Source organism: Bos mutus, chromosome 6, assembly GCF_027580195.1.
Source record: "Bos mutus isolate GX-2022 chromosome 6, NWIPB_WYAK_1.1, whole genome shotgun sequence".
Lineage (NCBI taxonomy): Eukaryota > Metazoa > Chordata > Mammalia > Artiodactyla > Bovidae > Bos > Bos mutus.
The window spans coordinates 45850391-45859939 of NC_091622.1; positions in this window are offsets into that span (position 1 = coordinate 45850391).

Below are 9549 nucleotides of genomic sequence, written 5' to 3' on the forward strand. Positions count from 1 at the left end.
GCTAAGTTGTGGCCAACTCTTGTGACCCCATGGCCTGTAGTCTCCTCTGTCATGGGATTCTCTGGGCAAGAATACTGGAGTGGGTTGCCATTTCCTTCTTCAGGGGATCTTCCCGACCTAGGAATCGAACCTGGGTCTCCTGCATTGCAAGCAGATTCTTTACCAACCGAGCTATGAGGGAAGCCCACTTTGTTCAATAGGGAAACAGTAAAGCGGGAGCTTGTTACGTATTTTTTAAATCATAGCAAGTTTATTCATCTGACATCCCCTAAAGGAAAAAAACGTAAGCCAGGTTATCAGGATTTTGCTAAAGACATCTTCTGAAAATGCTGCTGCTGCTCCTGCTGCTGCTAAGTCGCTTCAGTCGTGTTCAACTCTGTGCAACCCCATAGACGGCAGCCCACCAGGCTCCTCTGTCCCTGGGATTCTCCAGGCAAGAACACTGGAGTGGGTTGGCATTTCCTTCTCCAGTGCATCAAAGTGAAAAGTGAAAGTGAAGTCTCTCAGTCGCTGCAGTCTGCAGCCTACCAGACTCCTCCGTCCATGGGATTTTCCAGGCAAGAGTATTGGAGTGGGGTGCCATTGCCTTCTCTGCTTCTGAAAATAGTGATTGTTAAATAAATTAGTTGGGGTTTGAATGGTGAGACTTTCAATGGCTAAGATTGGTAATGGCTTCCTTTAAAAAATAATTTATTATTCTTTTAACAGTAGGTCTTGTTGGTTATCTGTTTTAAATATAGCAGTGTGTATGTGTCAGTTCCAGACTCTCATCTCTAGATTAAGTAATAGCTCCTTTACAATTTAGATGGGAATAATACAATATATAAAGAGTATGTGATCACTTTCTAAGCAACCTAATGAAAGACCCATTCAGTGTATATGTATATATTTTTTGTCCTTGGATCCCTAAATGGTTGCCAGTTTAAAAGATACAGAGGGCAAGCTACATCAGATGCTAGTGGTGAAGGATCCCAGTAGTAAGTCCTCTTCCCAAAGAAAAATCTTTTTCCCAAGTTTAGTGCTAGACAACAATGAGGGCAACGATTAAGTTGACGTATATAAGGTACAAATGAGGTGATTAATTTTGACCTATGGTCAAACCCTAAAGCTTTAGGCTGGGAGATAGAACACACAGCCGTTGAGAGAACCTGCAAGACTGGACAGTTACTCGCAGTTCTGTGTGTTAAGGATAAAGTTGTCTGTGTGCCTGGCGTGCAGGTGTTCAACAAATAGTTTAAGGTGTTATGCACACATACGTAAGAAGTCGTGACTCATCTTGGTTTAAATAAAAGACAGGTGAACATTATCTAATCCAGAAAAGGAACAGGGTTTCAACTCTTAACAAGAAACATTCATGCTGAACTAAGGTTTTTTTCTTTTTAATGGAATTTATAGAATGCTTTGCTTTGGGGGAAGTAGCACTTTATTTATTTATTTATTTTTTTTGGAAGTAGCACTTTAAAATGTGAAATTCCAAAACACATTTTCTAAAAGATAAGTATGAAGTTCAGGTGTGTATTAAGTTCTTTCTGGCATGATCAACTGTAGTCCCTGCTTCTCACCTCCGTGTATTCCACGACCCTGCTCATTGAGTGTAGTCAGCATGCAGGTCGTTCATTTCTGGCACCTTTGCCTGGTGGATCATTTCTGCTGATGCTGAAATCCCAGACTGTTGATCCAGAAACACCCCCCCCCGCCCCGTCTTCTTCTATAAGAAAGTAGAGTGTGATGAGGTCATTCCCAGTGGCCTGTTGAGCCAATTTTGACAGCTGTTCTTTTTTCCTGAAACTAAGCTTTCTCCCTGCAAGGATGTTCTTTTTGTCCTCACTCACCACACAACACAAAGTCAGTGATTGTGATTTTCTCCTGCTTCTTAAACCTTCACAGCTAAATTCTTAATTCAGATACTTTGATGTAATAATGAAAAGCTTTGGAAAATAATTGTGACTCAGAAACAATCACTGTGACTTTAATCATTGATTATCCTAGAGAGTAGCTCTAACGGTTGTCAGCTGGTAAGATGCCAAAGGTGCAAATGTGCTCTTTGGGAAGAATGTCAGGTGAAGGATAATGGAATGTGCACGTATTTGCTTAGAAGCATGAATATCCATCCCTATTATTTCTGAGTAGTGCTAGAAGTTGGAATTAGTTAAGACACAGCTGCTGCTGCTAAGTCACTTCAGTCGTGTCCGACTCTGTGCGACCCCATAGACGGCAGCCCACCAGGCTCCCCTGTCCCCTGTCCAGGCAAGAACACTGGAGTGGGTTGCCATTGCCTTCTCCAAAGACACAGCTAGGAATGTTTAAACAGCCAGTAATGTTCTAGGCGCTGAGCTTATTCAGGGCATGGCTGTTTTCCTAAAAATTTTCACGAAGGACTTGTCTGTCTGCTTAGGCTCCCATAAGAAAATACTGCATGGCTTAAAACAACAGAAACTTATTTTCTCACATTTCTAAAGGCCAGAAATCTGAGATCAAGGTGCCAACATGGTTAGGCTCTTGTGAGTTAACTGGTTTGCAGGTGGGGCCACCTTTCGCTATGTGCTTCCACAGCACAGAGACATCTGTATCTTCTTAAGACCACAGTCCCTTTTTGATTAGGACCCAATCCTTAATTAACTCCTAAAGGTCTGTCTCCGGATACAGTCAGATTGAAAGTTAAGCTTCAACATGAAATTTAGGGGAAAACAATTTAGTTCATAGCAAGGCCCTTCCTAAAAGCTTTCTAGATTACAGTTTCAATAATGTATTGGATACCAGTCTATAGAATAGTATTCAGGTTTCTTGGATTTTTAAGTCCAGAATGGGGGTTTTCAGTAGTCAGCTAAGATGATGACTTGGGCTGAGGGACAAGGGGAGAGGCAAGATTGAGATGGAAATCACTTTTACCACCTGTGAATTGTTTTGTGGCCATGATTTAATCCTCACCACGACACTGTGAGCTAATATGCTTGTATCAGAGATGACACAGGCTCAAGACTTGCCCAAAGTCATACACTAAATTTAGCAGAGCTGGGCTTCAGAAGTGGACCCAGGTGGCCCAAAGTCATGCTCGAGGGGTACACTAGATGTCTCAGTCACGAAGGAGCAGGGACTCAGGTTACTAGGGGCTGGTACTGTTAAAGGCTTTGTCTCCCTAAGGAGCTTTATAGGGAATAGCCATTCTATGTCAGTCCTCACTTCACAGTTGAGAAAGACATAGCCCCAGAGAATGTGAAAAGCCCAAATGTGATTATGGATTGAAAATGCTTTCTTCACTTGAACGTGCTATCCAATTTCAAGGTGTTTGTTTGTTTTCACTATTAATGTAGTGTCCTGGCCTCTTGGTTAATGTTCTTACTCCCTCTAGCCAAGCCTTACACATAAATATGTGCTAAATTATACAACTCTGGAGAGAAACAGGAGGCCACTTGGTCTGGGTCTTCCAGGATCATGGTCTTCAGGCTTTTTTCTTTTCTTGCTGCTCATTTAAGACAACAGTGATATGGTGGTTTTGTATTTAATACTTTAAAGATATAAAATTTTACACCTTCAGTACAATAGGGGTTGTTAGAGTTAACAAGAGTTAAGTCAGAAACCAATCCTGGTTAACTTAGGGAAAAGGGATTTTGTAAGAGTAGCAGAAACTCATAGGAACTGAAGGGAAGCCTGGATCATGTTTCTAAGGAGGGCAGCTCTTGTGAACTGAGGAACTCTGCATCATAGGAATGGTCTGCCCAGAGAGCCACTACTGTGAGCCTAACCTCTTTAATCCTTAAGTCAGCTGCTCTAGATTCAGTTTGCAAATGACAGCCACTGGCAGTGTGAGCCCAGGTCGCTTGCCTGTCCTGTGCACTTAGAGGAAGGGTCAGTTAAAAGAAACTGCTTGGAGGGCATGGCAACCCACTCCAGTATTCTTGCCTGGAGAATCCGAATGGAGAGAGAAGCCTGGTGGGCTGCAGCCCATGGGGTTGCAAAGAGTCAGGCGTGACTGACCAACTAAGCACAGAGGCTCTTTGGCTTCTGTGGTCACAGGCAAGCCTGGATTTAGAACCAACAGGGGAAGAAATATTTCCCCAGTAAGGAATTTGAGGTTGCTAGGATAAGGAATAGGTAGGTGCCAGGCAGCTGCTCTAGAGGGCTACAAGCAATAAGTTCTGTAGTAAAATGTATTAACTGTATTCTCTATGCTAAAGGCTTTACTTGAAATATTTCATATTCCTCAAATCTCTGAGTCCATTTAATAGGCAGTTTTGAAAAGGATTCTCAGATGAGTCAGAACACCAAAACCCCTTCTGTCTCCTCTAGCCTTCCAGCCATCCCTAGAAGGGCCCCTTCCACCCAATAGGCTCTCAGAAACTCTGACTCTGCTTACCACACCCGCCCCCTACACCCAGCAACTGATAGCCTCAGGGCCGCTGGAGAGACTTCCTCTTGGTTTCTGCAGGTTATTGGGCAAGAAGCAAACAGGAGATTGCAGGGAGCTTGTTTTGACGTAGCAACTCTGACGCATCCACTGAGAAGCAAGAACAGGTTTGCAGGAAGAAGAATGAAGCAGACATCTAAAGAGGAAACATTCCCAGTTTCTGAAGCTTGATTATATTCCTGCCTTAAGTACCATGAGATAACTCATCCATTCAGTGCTTCAGTGAACTTGAATAGGTTCATATTACTTTCAACCAGTGTTGTAATAGGAAAGTCTTGCCACTGTTGCCTTAATTTCATCAATGAAATGCCATTTTTAGGGTTCTGCAGCTGTAAGTGGCAAAACCATGGTTCAAACCTAGGCCCTCTGGACCTGAGGGGAGGTCAGGGTTCAGAGGCAGTACCAACATCTAGGGGAGCAGCATCGAGATAGAAGCATTTGAACCATGTCAAAAGAGTGAGGAGTCCAGGATTTTACCAGGTAGACGTGCCCGTGTGGATGTTTAAGGAGTGGATAGGCTGATGAAGGCAAGAGCATAGTCCAGGCAGGTCCTAGTGTAATGGAACCATGGGAGCAGTAGGAATTGTCATGAGATTGTGTATAAATTTTAACAGGCTACTAGGGTTCCATAGGTAAGAATGTCCTGCCATGTCTGTTAAGGGGAACGGTTCTCTGCATTTCATATCCTTCCTTGTAGGGTTCCTTGTAGGGGAACAGTCTGTTTGCTAAGATTCCTGGCCTCTGCCCTCTACTCAGTACGGTATTGCTACTACTGCTGCTAAGTCACGTCAGTCGTGTCCGACTCTGTGCAACCCCATAAACAGCAGCCCACCAGCCTCCTCCGTCCCTGGGATTCTCCAGGCAAGAATACTGGAGTGGGTTGCCATTGCCTTCTCCAAGTACAGTATTAACTTTGCTGAATGAGTTAATTTAGCTCTACATCAGCCAGGAACTGCAGATACAGTAATAAAATCCTGCTATTTATGGGGCTTTCCTGGTGGGACAGAAAGAAGCAAAACTAAGTTCAAGTATTCAATATATGTATATGCATGTCATGGGCTTCCCTGATAGCTCAGTTGGTAAAGAATCCACCTGCAATGCAGAACACCCTGGTTCTATTCCTGGGTTGGGAAGATCTGCTGGAGAAGAAATAGGCTACCTTCTCCAATATTCTTGGGCCCCCCTTGGCTCAGCTGGTAAAGAATCTGCCTGCAATGTGGGAGACCTGGGTTTGATCCCTGGGTTGGAAAGATCCCTTGGAGAAGGGAAAGGCTGCCCACTCCAGTATTCTGGCCTAGAGAATTCCATGAAATGTATAGTACATGGGGTCGCGACTGAGCAACTTTGACTTTCATATGCATGTCTATTAAAGTGCTCCTACTGAAAATGTCGGTCCTTCCCTGGTGGCTCAGTGCTAAAGAATCCACCCGCCAATACAGGAGACTCTGGTGTGATCCCTGGGTCAGGAAGATCACCTGGAGAAAGAAACAGCTACCCACTCCAGTATCCTTGCCTGAGACGTCCCATCAGAGTCACAAAGAGTTGGATATGACTTAGCAACTAAATCACAACCGAAAATGTCACCATCTCGAGCCCAGAGATGATGGAATCTGACCATCAAAAAAAAAGGCCCTCCAGGGACATCATCTATGGATGAGAATTACTGTGTCCCAGAAGTACTGAGTAGGTAACGTTCACTATAAAAATCTGTTGTTTTTAACAAGTACTTTGTTGTTTGAGTGGGAGTACCATCACTTCACAATCTTGTGCAGCCAGCCGAGGAACTGAGGCCTGCCCCTGTTGTCTTTCTCGGGGTCCCTTTCAGCCACTTTGCAGTAATCCCTGGGCACACATTCAGAGGGCGGGGTGAGGTGCTGTGAGCTCCTGGTGATCAAGAGATGACTACAGTCCCTGCCCAGGAAAGCCCAGCAGGAAGCAGGCTGTGACTGGGATTCCCATACTCCAGGAGAGCTTGACCTATGTGGGGTCTGGGAAGCTTCCAGAGAGAGTCTTGCCTGAGAGAAGAGCCGACCTTTCTGGAGGCTGGGGTGGAGAAGCAAGGTTGAGGGAAGGCGGGAGCTGTGCAGGGACCCCGGTGCCCACACAGCAATTTCCTGCCACTTTGCTGCTTTGATTAAGGCATGTCCTGTCCCTCCCCTGGGATGTAGCTGGAGGAAGGTTGCAAGAGTGAAGAGTCACACAGGTTCATTCTGAGACACCTATTAGACTTCAGTTAGAAAGGCAAGTAAGCAGCTAGATATCCGGAACTGGAGCTCAGGGCCATCTGTGCTGGAGACACACATTTGGGAGTCAGCCCCATATAGATGGGGTTCGACGCCACCAGCCTGATGAGATCTCAGAGGGAGGAGAATATGTAGAAAAGAGGTCCAAGCCCCACCCACCTCACCAACAGTCCCTGTTTAAGCTGTGTTTCTCAAACTATGCTAGGATCCAGCAGAGGAAGGGGTTAAAATCCGAGGCTGATTCTGTAGCCTGATTCTGTGTGTCTTGAGATCCTGTATTTCAGCAATGCTGTAGCACAGGAACTGAGGTCTAGAGACCCCACCTAGAATGGCGAGGGCCTTGCTTATGCCCAGACAAATAGGAGTGATTGACAAAAACGGTAACATGCCTCTTCTCTTGGAGAAGGCAATGGCAACCCATTCCAGTACTCTTGCCTGGAAAATTCCGTGGGTGGAGGAGCCTCGTGGGCTGCAGTCCATGGGGTCATGAAGAATTGGACACGACTGAGCGACTTCACTTTCACTTTTCACTTTTTCACACATTGGAGAAGGAAATAGCAACCCACTCCAGTGTTCTTGCCTGGAGAATCCCAGGGAAAGGGGAGCCTGGTAGGCTGCCGGTCAGCATTAACTCACAAATGGTTTGAGAATTAGCCTTACTGTTTTTGAAGCACAGGGTCAAGATTTCTCTCTACCCTTGAGAAGACCTGCTACACCAAATTGCAAATGGACTCATCAGATTCTGCTGTCCGTGCTGATGAAGATCAAAATGTTCATATGATCATTACATGATCATTACATGATCACGGGTCATGACGTCCAGAGATCTTCGAGCGTCTTTGGTGAATTGCTGTAGCCAGGAGTCAGAGGAATGCTGAAAGAGTTTTAAAACTGATTGGGGCAAGGGGAGTCTACTTTTAATTGGGTTCCCTTACTCCTGTGCAGTTGTGCAAATTCAGAAAATTATCACAGAAACCTAAAACTCAAATAAGTGGTGTCCAGCTGCTAATGAGATTCACAGACAACTCTCAGAGCTGAGAGAGGCAGACCCTTCGCCTTAAGTTTCTCTGCTTCTCTGTGGCCTGCCTCTAGGAAGACTGTTTTCTCCTTCCTGTGATTGTAGGTCCAAATGGAGCAGACGATGCACACGGTCCTTCTAGGGGATAGGACTGTAGACTCAAGGTGATCAGAGAACCAAAACACATCATCAGAAATGTTACGGACACAAAGGTGTGCACATGTACACATACACACACACACACACACACACAAAACCGCACCCTGCTCTGATAGTACTTCAACCAAACCAAGGAGTCTTTTTTTGGAACGTGATGTTTAACTTTGTCTATCGTGTGGTCTGAACACTAGCCAAGTGTGCGTAGAGAGCAGAGCTTTGGGCATAATCCCTGGAGACTGGGTCACTGAGGACAAGCAGAGAGACTTGGCTTTGTGGGTCAATGCGAAAAAACTTTGCTTTTGTGTTTTTTTTTTCCTATTTAACCTTTGTCACAAATGTGGAGATATTTTAAATGCTAGAAAGCAATATGTTAAAGCCCATGAAATACTTTGTTTCCTGAGTTATCAGAAAAAAATGCTTGCAAGCCCTTGTTTTGTTTGCTCACTGTGAGTGGTTCATTACTGTGTTGCTTTGAAACAGTGCCCATCCCTCTTGCTCACTCCTTTGACACAGCTGATTACCTCTTCAGTTTTGAAATTCTCTGTTCTCGTGGCCTCTGGGACACCAAACTTTCCGGCTGCTTTCTCAGTCTGCCTTGCTGGTTCCTTCTCAGCTCCCCAACCTGCAAACTTTTGATAGTCCCAGGGCCAAGACCCATCCCCTCCTCCCCAGCCTTCCTCCTCCCATGGTGATCTCTCTACCAGTCAGATGACCCTCCCAATCTACTACCCTGATTGCTTCTTTGATTTTCTTATCTTTTTCCTGTTTTCCATTTCTTTGTCTTTTTATTTCATTTTTCAGAGAGATTTCCTCTACTTTTCCTTCCAGCCCTTATTTGTGTTTTATCCATCTTGGCTCTCATTTTAAGTCTTCAAAAGCTCTTTCTTGTTCTTTTTTTCTTAAATTGTGTTCTTGGTATATTTTATGAATACAGTATTTTCAGATGAAGTATTTGTCATAAGATCCATTTTAAGAGAGTTTCTGACTCAGGAGGTCTGGATTGGGGACCCAAGAAATTGCATTTCTAACAAGTTTCTATGTGATGCTGATCTAAGGACCTCATATTGAGAACCATAGGTCAAGGAGTGTTGACCCATATCTGCCTTTCCTTTACAACTTTTTCTCGATTGTGATTTGATACAAAACAAGAACAACCCTGAATAGCCTGGAATGCAGCCAAGAAGCTCAGAGAACAAGATATAAACATTTCTTTCTTCTAGAAATCAACAGTGATGCATTTGAACCTGTACTTGCAAGAGCATGAACATGGACTCAGTATGTGAATAACACGTTGCCTGACCACAGGAAGTTCACCTAACCTCCTTGACCTCTATCTCCTCATCTGTAAAGTGAGGGGACTATAACAGATAGTCTTGAGGAGCGTCTAGCTGGAAGATTCTATGATCTGACCCTACCATCAAAAGCTTGAATGCTGCTACTAGAAAACAGAAGTTGGTGCTACTCGCTGAACATTTATGTTCTAGAAATTATGCTAAATTTTTTACCTGTTGGATCGCATTTCTAAAGCTCTCAAGAACACTGGGGAGCAAGACTTAACATTCCCACTTCATAGACAAGGACACCGAGGCTCAGAGAGCCTATCTTGTTCAAAAGCACACTGAATTATGTCTGAGCTGGAGAAGGTAGCATGGCTGGGAAAGGAATATGAGCATGAGAGATGCAAAGACTTGGGCGGAAGTTCAGATTTCCTCTTTCACTGCTGG